General features: G+C 41.0%; 1 non-coding gene across 1 annotated transcript in view; it reads right to left on the reverse strand.

Moving 5' to 3' along the window:
• The window catches only part of LOC143265720 (small subunit ribosomal RNA), a 1,933-nt gene extending 1,724 nt beyond the window's left edge, over window positions 1-209 (reverse strand). Inside the window, exon 1 of the ribosomal RNA XR_013040402.1 lies at window positions 1-209. This exon is cut by the window's left edge and continues 1,724 nt beyond it. This is a non-coding gene — a ribosomal RNA (small subunit ribosomal RNA).
• Between the last annotated feature and the right edge of the window lie 12,291 nt (window positions 210-12,500).

Genomic DNA, 12,500 nt, shown 5'->3' on the forward strand with positions numbered 1-12,500 from the left:
GCATTCCTCCCATCTCTGGGTGGAATTCTGGTTTGCATGTATTAGCTCTAGAATTACCACAGTTATCCAAGTAAATTGTTGTACGATCTAAGAAACCAAAACTGATTTAATGAGCCATTCGCGGTTTCACCTTAATTCGGTATGTACTTAGACATGCATGGCTTAATCTTTGAGACAAGCATATGACTACTGGCAGGATCAACCAGGGAGCTTAAAGAATTATTTCATTTTTCTTAAGCCAATTTTATTTAACATCAAATTGGGTCTTTCTACGTTCGACGGCGCCTTTACAATTTAACAACGACCGATCGACGTTAAGACTCACAATTCTCCTCCTCCTCCTTTTCTCTCTCTCTCTCTCTCTCTCTCGTTTCGATTTTATTACGAATCCTCCACAACCTCAATGCCGGAGATTCGAAGAAACGCATATCGACGTAGTAATGCCGAAGAATAATATTCTCTCCGGTTCAAAAAAGTTTTGAAAGCACGTACACACCGCTTTCACGCCGTTCGTCGAAACGTAAGAAGCGCGTAAACCGCACACGCTCGGAACGAATTAATCGATCCCCATTCGGTGTAAGCGCGTAACAAGCACGCTGGACGTTGTGTTCGTTTATTTCAGTTTTTCAGCTTAAACGTTCCCTTTTCTTTTATGATTATTTTTGTACAACTTTTTGTACACGAACCAATTTGCAGCTCTCCTCTTTTTGCCCGTTTCCTTTTCTGGTTCGTAATATTATTTATATTACGTGAAGTTATATTATAAGTCTTTGATATACAATATTTCGTTTAACGACACAACACCGAAATAGCGCGTATAGCGGATCACGCTGGACAATACGCTATGGCGCGTACAGCGGACATGCTGTTCGTCGAAACGAATCGAAACCGTGTCGATATAAACGTTTCGTTCCTCCACGGGGGTCTCTTTCTCTTATTTTGTATCGATAAAGCGCGTAAAAAAATGCAAATCCTTTCGTGCCAGAAAGATTTCTCGTTGAAAAGTTTTAGAAGCACGTAACACCGCTTTTCATTTCACGCTTTGCATCGAAACGGTATAAGCACGTAAACCACACACGCTCGCTCGTATTGAACCTCCACAATATCGGTGTTCTTTCGCCTTTTTTCATAAATACCATTTTTTGCAATGAACCAATATCAGCTTAAACGTTCCTTTTTTATTTGGTTCTTCTCTCTCCTCTCATGTGTTTCAGTCATATTAAAAATTGTTGTTCCTCCAAACTCTCTCTATTCTCTCTCCTTTCACTCTCTTTGGTATTTTATTTAAGACACACCGATAAAGGTTAGCGCGTACAGTGGCGTGCTGAACGTACCGTGATAGCGCGTACAACGGACATGCTGTTCGAAAAACGAACAAGAGGAAGCACGTACAAAGGTAGCTCGCGCTAGGCATATATCGATACGAAACCTCCGTTTTTAGTCTCTCTTTTCGTCGTGGATATCGAAGAAGCGCGTAAAAGAAAATCCCGCTAAAACTCTCTCCGTGCCGGAAAGTGTGTATCCGTTGAAATTTTGGAAGCACGTACACCCGCTTTCACGCTTTACATCGAAACGGTATAAGCACGTAAACCACACACGCTCCGTATTGAACCTCCACAATATCGGTGTTCTTTCCGCCTTTTTCATAAATACCATTTTTTTGTGATGAACCAATATCAGCTTAAACGTTCCCTTTTTTTATTTGGTTCTTCTCTCATGTGTTTTTCAGTCATATTAAATTTTTGTTCCTCCAAACTCTCTCTTCTATTCTCTCCTTTCAACTCTCTTTGGTATTTTATTTAAGACACACCGATAAAGGTTAGCGCGTACAAGTGGCGTGCTGAACGTACCGTGATAGCGCGTACAACGGACATGCTGTTCGAAAAAAACAAATCGGAGCAAGCACGTACACAGAGAATTTTAGCTCGCGCTGGGCACATCGATTCTTACAAATCCACCCAAATTTTTATTTTCTCTCTCTCAAAATTTCGTGTCATAGTTACGATACACACCGTAATAATATTTTTTGTACGTATAAGCGAAAACTCGATGTAATATCGAGAAATCACCCGTACCGAAAACTCTTCACTTTGGAAGAAGTTTCCATTTCAGAAACCGTTTTTACGAGTCATAGTTACATATTATTTCGTTTCAATATCTCTGCGCTGTACGTATAGTGAAGCATTTATTTAATATTTTACTTCATCGTACCGAAAAACTCTCCGCGAAGAAGAAGTTTTCTCGCGCATCGAGAAAATATTTAGGCGTTCGAGACGCACAAAACATTAAGGGGACGTAATATCATTTCTGAATTTCGGAATAAATATTCCGTTTCAAAATTTTTTAGCCTCTCGACTGAAGGCGTTGTAACGAACAAGTTCGTTCAACACCACTATCTAATTCATTTTTAAAATAAATTTTATAAAACCTTTTTTGGCCCGTTTTAGAACGGTCGGTTTTATTCTATCCCTTTTTAATTTTTAGTAGCCTGTGCCGCTTGAGTCAGTACAACGTACACACCAAAGTGCATACGAGTCACCAGCCTCATGTTAAAGGTTCGTCGCATATGTGCCATTTGGTCTTAGACGCCGACACGCGACAATGCAGTGTGGAGAAAATCCTGCATCGATACCGAGAACACGAACAGTCGAGGCAACACGAAGTTACGCACGAGGAGCGGTGGACTAGTTCTCAACCGAGGTCATAGAATAGCCACGCGCCCGACTCTGTTCCGTCTGGTACGATCGGACCGAACGTCTCCTTATAGGTACCGAACGGCCGGCCGGATGGTCGGCGACGCCGGCCGTTACGCACGGGCGCTTACGATGCTAACGCGCGATCCGAACGTGCCAATTCGAAAGTGCGGTAAAACTTAGCGCGAAAAAATCGATTTTTCAAAAAGTTGTCAAACACGCTAAAAAGTATACGGACGATGTTTTAACAATTAATTTACGAAATTTAATGACAAAATTAATCGAAAAAAAATTTTTTTTCCTTTTCTCGCCAAAATAAATACCAAACGAATTTCTAACGTAATAAACGAGTAACAAATAACAGTATACGTCCAAATAACATACAAGAATCGAGAAAATATTTATATTTTTTCAAAAAATTGAGCAAAAATCTCTCCGCATAGTCGGTTCGGTGCCGAGTCCGAACGTACCAAAGTCCCTCCGGCATAGTCGGTTCGGTGAATCGACGACTGACAACCTATATAAAAAACGATTAAAACCTATAGAATAACGTATCACTAGAACATTTATACCATTTTGGCACGTTCGGATTCATAATTAACGAAATTATCGAAAATTTTTCATTGCGCATAGTCGGTTCGGTGAAAAGGTGACTGACAACCTATATTAAAAATGATTAAAACGTATAGAATAACGCACTACTAGAACATTTATACCATTTTGGCACGTTCGGATTCATAATTAACGAAATTATCCAAAATTTTTCGTTCCGCATAGTCGGTTCGGTGAAACGATGACTGACAACCTATATAAAAAACGATTAAAACCAATAGAATAACGTATTACTAGAACGTTTATACAACTTTGGCACGTTCGGATTCATAAATAACAAAATTATTGAGAATTATTCGTTCCGCATAGTCGGTTCGGTGAAACGATGATTGACAACCTGTATAAAAATTGTTCATAACCGATAAAGTAACGTATTTCTAGCACCGATATACCGTTTCGGCACTTTCGGATACATAATTAACGAAATTATCGAAAATTTTTCATTCCGCATAGTCGGTTCGGTGAAACGATGACTGACAACCTATAATAAAAACGATTAAAACCTATCGAATATCGTATGACTAGAAGATTTATACCGCTTTGACACGTTCGGATTAATAAATAACAAAATTATTGAAAATTTTTCGTTCCGCATAGTCGGTTCGGTGGGCCGTCCGAGCACGACCAAGTCCTTCCGGCATAGTCGGTTCGGTGAAACGATGACTGACAACATATATAAAAAACGATCAAAACCTATAGAATAACGTATTGCTAGAACATTTATACCACTTTGGCACGTTCGGATTCATTATTAACGTAATTATCGAAATTTTTTCATTCCGCATTGTCGGTTCGGTGAAACGATGATTGACAACCTATATAAAAATTGCTCAAAACCAATAAAGTAACGTATATCTAGCACCGCTATACCGTTTCGGCACGTTCGGATTCATAAATGTCGAAATTAACGGAGAAACATCGTTCCGCATAGTCGGTTCGGTGAACCGATGACTGACAACGCATATAAAAAACACTTAGAATCGATGCCGTAGCCGATTTCTATTGCCGCTAGAACGTTTTGGTACGTCCGAATTCAATATCGTAGAAATCATCCACGAAACTCTGTTCCGCATAGTCGGTTCGGTGGACCGTCCGAGTGCGACCAAGTCCCTCCGGCATAGTCGGTTCGGTGGATCGGCTACTGACAACCTATTGAATTATTGCTTAGAATAGATAAAGTAACGTATTTCTAGTGTCCCTATACCGTTTTGGCACGTTCGGATGCACTATTGTAGATATTATCGATAAAACTCCGTTCCGCTTAGTCGGTTCGGTGAACCGATGACCGACAACGCATAGAAAAATCACTCAGTATCGATACTGTAACAGATTTCTATTACCGCCATAACGTTTTTGTACGTTCGAATTCAAAATGGTAGAAATTATCGACGAAACTCCGTTCCGCTTAGTCGGTTCGGTACGGAGCGCAACCGCGACGATGTCCCCCCGGCATAGTCGGTTCGGTGGATCGGCTACTGACAACCTATTGAATTAATGCTCAGAATCGATGCAGTAACGTATTTCTAGCATTCCTATACCGTTTTGGCACGTTCGGATCCACTATTGTACATATTATCGACAAAACTCCGTTCCGCTTAGTCGGTTCGGTGAACCGATGACCGACAACGCATAGAAAAATCACTCAGTATCGATACTGTAACGGATTTCTATTACCGCCATAACGTTTTTGTACGTTCGAATTCAAAATGGTAGAAATTATCGACGAAACTCCGTTCCGCTTAGTCGGTTCGGTACGGAGCGCAACCGCGACTATGTCCCCCCGGCATAGTCGGTTCAGTGGATCGGCTACTGACAACCTATTGAATTAATGCTCAGAATCGATGCAGTAACGTATTTCTAGCATTCCTATACCGTTTTGGCACGTTCGGATCCACTATTGTAGATATTATCGATAAAATTCCGTTCCGCTTAGTCGGTTCGGTGAACCGATGACTGACAACGCATAGAAGAAACACTTAGAATCGATACTGTAACGGATTTCTATTTCCCCCCATAACGTTTTTGTACGTTCGAATTCAAAATGGTAGAAATTATCGACGAAACTCCGTTCCGCTTAGTCGGTTCGGTACGGAGCGCAACCGCGACTATGTCCCCCCGGCATAGTCGGTTCGGTGGATCGGCTACTGACAACCTATTGAATTAATGCTCAGAATCGATGCAGTAACGTATTTCTAGCATTCCTATACCGTTTTGGCACGTTCGGATCCACTATTGTAGATATTATCGATAAAATTCCGTTCCGCTTAGTCGGTTCGGTGAACCGATGACTGACAACGCATAGAAGAAACACTTAGAATCGATACTGTAACGGATTTCTATTTCCCCCCATAACGTTTTTGTACGTTCGAATTCAAAATGGTAGAAATTATCGACGAAACTCCGTTCCGCTTAGTCGGTTCGGTACGGAGCGCAACCGCGACTATGTCCCCCGGGCATAGTCGGTTCGGTGGATCGGCTACTGACAACCTATTGAATTAATGCTTAGAATAGATAAAGTAACGTATTTCTAGCATTCCTGTACCAGTTTGGCACGTTCGGGTGCGCAATTGTTCGAGTTATCGACGAAACTCCGTTCCGCATAGTCGGTTCGGTGCGTCGTTTACATTTTCTAAGTCCTGGCCGCGTATTGCTTTCTCATTTCCAAAGTCCTGGCCGCGTATTGCTTTCTCATTTCCATAGTCCTGGCCGCGTATTGCTTTCTCATTTCCAAAGTCCTGGCCGCGTATTGCTTTCTCATTTCCAAAGTCCTGGCCGCGTATTGCTTTCTCATTTCCAAAGTCCTGGCCGCGTATTGCTTTCTCATTTTCAATGTCCTGGCCGCGTATTGCTTTCCGTCTTTCTAACATCCGACCGTGTAGTACTTAGCATTTTCGAAGTCTCAGCCGCGTTATGAGATTTATTTTTTTAAGTCCGCCGGCGCTCATGGCTTTATTTTTTTCTCTACGCGCGCGCGCGTGCCTTTCTATTTTTTTTCTAAGTCCAACGGCGTATTGCTTTCAAAAAATTTTCTTCGCGCTTCGCGCGAACGAGGAACAAAAAAAAAATTTTTTTTTCCTCTCCTCTCACTTACTTTCCTTGCCTTTCCCCCCCCTTCTTCACCCTTTTCTTCACACTTTCGCTCTCTATATAATATATATATTATTATGTCTAATAATATAATCAACTATTATTTATTATATTAATATTATAATATAATATAATTTATAAGTGTGATGTTAAAACCTCATTCACACTCTCAAACTTATAATTAATTTGATCTCTCCAACACTTTTATTAGGGGCCTTTCTCCTCAAATCGTAATGTTCCACTGTAACATCGTGGACATAGATACTGAGGATAGACCACGGAGAGATCATATATTTCTGACACTTCTTGTATTAGAAACTTTGCGTTTCGTTGCTTTCGCAGATGTTCGTCGTCCACATCTTGTTGTGCGAGTCGCATATCTCAACCTTCGTTCTTTAATTCTCACAAAGTTGTACGAAGTCGCGAAATAAACATGTATCTCGCATTCGTACGAGAGGTGTCTGGCCTTCCTCAGAACACCTCTCTCTTTATTAGTACGATCTAAGTATATATCTCGTGTGTCTCGTGCCGAAGTCCAGAAAAATTTCTATAAACTTTGCCTTTTTTCCATACGGCAGACACATTTTTGCTTAGGACACCTCTATTTTGCTTTGCAAAATTTTATATAACTTTATTTTGGGGACGTAATCTTAGCATGTATTATTCGATGTATTTTAACATCAGTTACTTCTCGTCATTCGCCACAGTTCTGCTTTTTACCACACTTTGGGTCCTTTTCAACCCGCGGTAACATTTGGCGGAGAGCGACGCTGCCCCATCGTCCGGCATGTTCGGACCGTCGTCTCCCATATAGATACCGAACGGCCGTCCAAATGGTCGGCGACGCCGGCTCTTACGCACTGAACCTTATAGTGAAAAAGTGCGATTTTTGCTCAACTTTTCAAAAGTCGATTTTTACTTTAAAAATTTTACGAACTTCCCAACTTACGTTGTCGTTCGTCATATTTCCATGCACCACCAATTGCCATTTCATATCATTTCTCATGGTACGAAAGTATCGAAGTAAAAATACTTAGTCTTTCGTACGAGAGAAATTTTGCCTTAGGACACCTTCACAGTTCGTGTAAAATTTCATTAATTTTACTTTGAACATAATTCTAGTTTATGTCAGATCGATGCATTTTAGCAACGATTATTCGTACTTGCCAAAGTTCCGCTTATACGTATATTGGGTCTGTTTGACCCGCGGTAACTTATGGCGGAGAACGACGCTGCCCCATCGTCCGGTATGTTCGGACCGTCGTCTCCCATATAGATACCGAACGGCCGTCCAAATGGTCGGCGACGCCGGCTCTTACGCACTGAACCTTATAGTGAAAAAGTGCGATTTTTACTCAACTTTTCAAAAGTCGATTTTTACTTTAAAAATTTTACGAACTTCCCAACTTACGTTGTCGTTCGTCATATTTCCATGCACCACCAATTGTCATTTCATATCATTTCTCATGGTACGAAAGTATCGAAGTAAAAATACTTAGTCTTTCGTACGAGAGAAATTTTGCCTTAGGACACCTTCAGTTCGTGTAAAATTTCATTAATTTTACTTTGAACATAATTCTAGTTTATGTCAGATCGATGCATTTTAGCAACGATTATTCGTACTTGCCAAAGTTCCGCTTATACGTATATTGGGTCTTTTTGACCCGCGGTAACTTTTGGCGGAGAACGACGCTGCCCCATCGTCCGGTATGTTCGGACCGTCGTCTCCCATATAGATACCGAACGGCCGGCCGGATGGTCGGCGACGCCGGCCGTTACGCACGGGCGCTTACGATGCTAACGCGCGATCCGAACGTGCCAATTCGAGAGTGCGGTAAAACTTAGCGTGAAAAAATCGATTTTCCAAAAAGTTGTAAAACACGTTTAAAATGATGATAAATGAATTCGTGTATAAAAAATTTTTTTTTTCGGTAGAAATTGAGAAAAAACCGCTCCGCATAGTCGGTTCGGTGAAACGATGACTGATAACCCATTAAAATAATGATCAGACCTGTTAGAGCATTGTATTCTTAGTACTCCTATATGGTTTTGGTACGTTCGGATTCATAAATGAGGAAGTTATTAATAATAAATCGTTCCGCATAGTCGGTTCGGTGAAACAATGACTGATAACCCATTAAAATAATGATCAGACCTGTTAGAGCATTGTATTCTTAATACTCCTATATGGTTTTGGCACGTTCGGATTCATAAATGAGGATGTTATTAATAAGAAATCGCTCCGCATAGTCGGTTCGGTGAAACAATGACTGATAACCCATTAAAATAATGATCAGACCTGTTAGAGCATTGTATTCTTAGTACTCCTATATGGTTTTGGCACGTTCGGATTCATAAATGAGGAAGTTATTAATAATAAATCGTTCCGCATAGTCGGTTCAGCGGTGAGTTCGTGCACGACTAAGTCCCACCGGCATAGTCGGTTCGGTCAAACTATGACTGACAACCCATTCCAAAAACGATTGGACTCGTTAGAGCAGTGTACTCTTAGTACTCCTATATGGTTTTGGCACGTTCGGATTCATAAATGAGGATGTTATTAATAAGAAATCGCTCCGCATAGTCGGTTCGGTGAAACAATGACTGATAACCCATTAAAATAATGATCAGACCTGTTAGAGCATTGTATTCTTAATACTCCTATATGGTTTTGGCACGTTCGGATTCATAAATGAGGATGTTATTAATAATAAATCGTTCCGCATAGTCGGTTCAGCGGTGAGTTCGTGCACGACTAAGTCCCACCGGCATAGTCGGTTCGGTCAAACTATGACTGACAACCCATTCCAAAAACGATTGGACTCGTTAGAGCAGTGTACTCTTAGTACTCCTATATGGTTTTGGCACGTTCGGATTCATAAATGAGGATGTTATTAATAAGAAATCGCTCCGCATAGTCGGTTCGGTGAAACAATGACTGATAACCCATTAAAATAATGATCAGACCTGTTAGAGCATTGTATTCTTAGTACTCCTATATGGTTTTGGCACGTTCGGATTCATAAATGAGGAAGTTATTAATAATAAATCGTTCCGCATAGTCGGTTCAGCGGTGAGTTCGTGCACGACTAAGTCCCACCGGCATAGTCGGTTCGGTCAAACTATGACTGACAACCCATTCCAAAAACGATTGGACTCGTTAGAGCAGTGTACTCTTAGTACTCCTATATGGTTTTGGCACGTTCGGATTCATAAATGAGGATGTTATTAATAAGAAATCGCTCCGCATAGTCGGTTCGGTGAAACAATGACTGATAACCCATTAAAATAATGATCAGACCTGTTAGAGCATTGTATTCTTAATACTCCTATATGGTTTTGGCACGTTCGGATTCATAAATGAGGATGTTATTAATAATAAATCGTTCCGCATAGTCGGTTCAGCGGTGAGTTCGTGCACGACTAAGTCCCACCGGCATAGTCGGTTCGGTCAAACTATGACTGACAACCCATTCCAAAAACGATTGGACTCGTTAGAGCAGTGTACTCTTAGTACTCCTATATGGTTTTGGCACGTTCGGATTCATAAATGAGGATGTTATTAATAAGAAATCGCTCCGCATAGTCGGTTCGGTGAAACAATGACTGATAACCCATTAAAATAATGATCAGACCTGTTAGAGCATTGTATTCTTAATACTCCTATATGGTTTTGGCACGTTCGGATTCATAAATGAGGATGTTATTAATAATAAATCGTTCCGCATAGTCGGTTCAGCGGTGAGTTCGTGCACGACTAAGTCCCACCGGCATAGTCGGTTCGGTCAAACTATGACTGACAACCCATTCCAAAAACGATTGGACTCGTTAGAGCAGTGTATTCTTAGTACTCCTATATGGTTTTGGTACGTTCGGATTCATAAATGAGGAAGTTATTAATAATAAATCGTTCCGCATAGTCGGTTCAGCGGTGAGTTCGTGCACGACTAAGTCCCACCGGCATAGTCGGTTCGGTCAAACTATGACTGACAACCCATTCCAAAAACGATTGGACTCGTTAGAGCAGTGTACTCTTAGTACTCCTATATGGTTTTGGCACGTTCGGATTCATAAATGAGGATGTTATTAATAAGAAATCGCTCCGCATAGTCGGTTCGGTGAAACAATGACTGATAACCCATTAAAATAATGATCAGACCTGTTAGAGCATTGTATTCTTAATACTCCTATATGGTTTTGGCACGTTCGGATTCATAAATGAGGATGTTATTAATAATAAATCGTTCCGCATAGTCGGTTCAGCGGTGAGTTCGTGCACGACTAAGTCCCACCGGCATAGTCGGTTCGGTCAAACTATGACTGACAACCCATTCCAAAAACGATTGGACTCGTTAGAGCAGTGTATTCTTAGTACTCCTATATGGTTTTGGTACGTTCGGATTCATAAATGAGGAAGTTATTAATAATAAATCGTTCCGCATAGTCGGTTCAGCGGTGAGTTCGTGCACGACTAAGTCCCACCGGCATAGTCGGTTCGGTCAAACTATGACTGACAACCCATTCCAAAAACGATTGGACTCGTTAGAGCAGTGTACTCTTAGTACTCCTATATGGTTTTGGCACGTTCGGATTCATAAATGAGGATGTTATTAATAAGAAATCGCTCCGCATAGTCGGTTCGGTGAAACAATGACTGATAACCCATTAAAATAATGATCAGACCTGTTAGAGCATTGTATTCTTAATACTCCTATATGGTTTTGGCACGTTCGGATTCATAAATGAGGATGTTATTAATAATAAATCGTTCCGCATAGTCGGTTCAGCGGTGAGTTCGTGCACGACTAAGTCCCACCGGCATAGTCGGTTCGGTCAAACTATGACTGACAACCCATTCCAAAAACGATTGGACTCGTTAGAGCAGTGTATTCTTAGTACTCCTATATGGTTTTGGTACGTTCGGATTCATAAATGAGGAAGTTATTAATAATAAATCGTTCCGCATAGTCGGTTCAGCGGTGAGTTCGTGCACGACTAAGTCCCACCGGCATAGTCGGTTCGGTCAAACTATGACTGACAACCCATTCCAAAAACGATTGGACTCGTTAGAGCAGTGTACTCTTAGTACTCCTATATGGTTTTGGCACGTTCGGATTCATAAATGAGGATGTTATTAATAAGAAATCGCTCCGCATAGTCGGTTCGGTGAAACAATGACTGATAACCCATTAAAATAATGATCAGACCTGTTAGAGCATTGTATTCTTAATACTCCTATATGGTTTTGGCACGTTCGGATTCATAAATGAGGATGTTATTAATAATAAATCGTTCCGCATAGTCGGTTCAGCGGTGAGTTCGTGCACGACTAAGTCCCACCGGCATAGTCGGTTCGGTCAAACTATGACTGACAACCCATTCCAAAAACGATTGGACTCGTTAGAGCAGTATACTCTTAGTACTCCTATATGGTTTTGGCACGTTCGGATTCATAAATGAGGATGTTATTAATAAGAAATCGCTCCGCATAGTCGGTTCGGTGAAACAATGACTGATAACCCATTAAAATAATGATCAGACCTGTTAGAGCATTGTATTCTTAATACTCCTATATGGTTTTGGCACGTTCGGATTCATAAATGAGGATGTTATTAATAATAAATCGTTCCGCATAGTCGGTTCAGCGGTGAGTTCGTGCACGACTAAGTCCCACCGGCATAGTCGGTTCGGTCAAACTATGACTGACAACCCATTCCAAAAACGATTGGACTCGTTAGAGCAGTGTATTCTTAGTACTCCTATATGGTTTTGGTACGTTCGGATTCATAAATGAGGAAGTTATTAATAATAAATCGTTCCGCATAGTCGGTTCAGCGGTGAGTTCGTGCACGACTAAGTCCCACCGGCATAGTCGGTTCGGTCAAACTATGACTGACAACCCATTCCAAAAACGATTGGACTCGTTAGAGCAGTGTACTCTTAGTACTCCTATATGGTTTTGGCACGTTCGGATTCATAAATGAGGATGTTATTAATAAGAAATCGCTCCGCATAGTCGGTTCGGTGAAACAATGACTGATAACCCATTAAAATAATGATCAGACCTGTTAGAGCATTGTATTCTTAATACTCCTATATGGTTTTGGC

The sequence above is a fragment of the Megachile rotundata genome, chromosome 13, assembly GCF_050947335.1.
Source record: "Megachile rotundata isolate GNS110a chromosome 13, iyMegRotu1, whole genome shotgun sequence".
Lineage (NCBI taxonomy): Eukaryota > Metazoa > Arthropoda > Insecta > Hymenoptera > Megachilidae > Megachile > Megachile rotundata.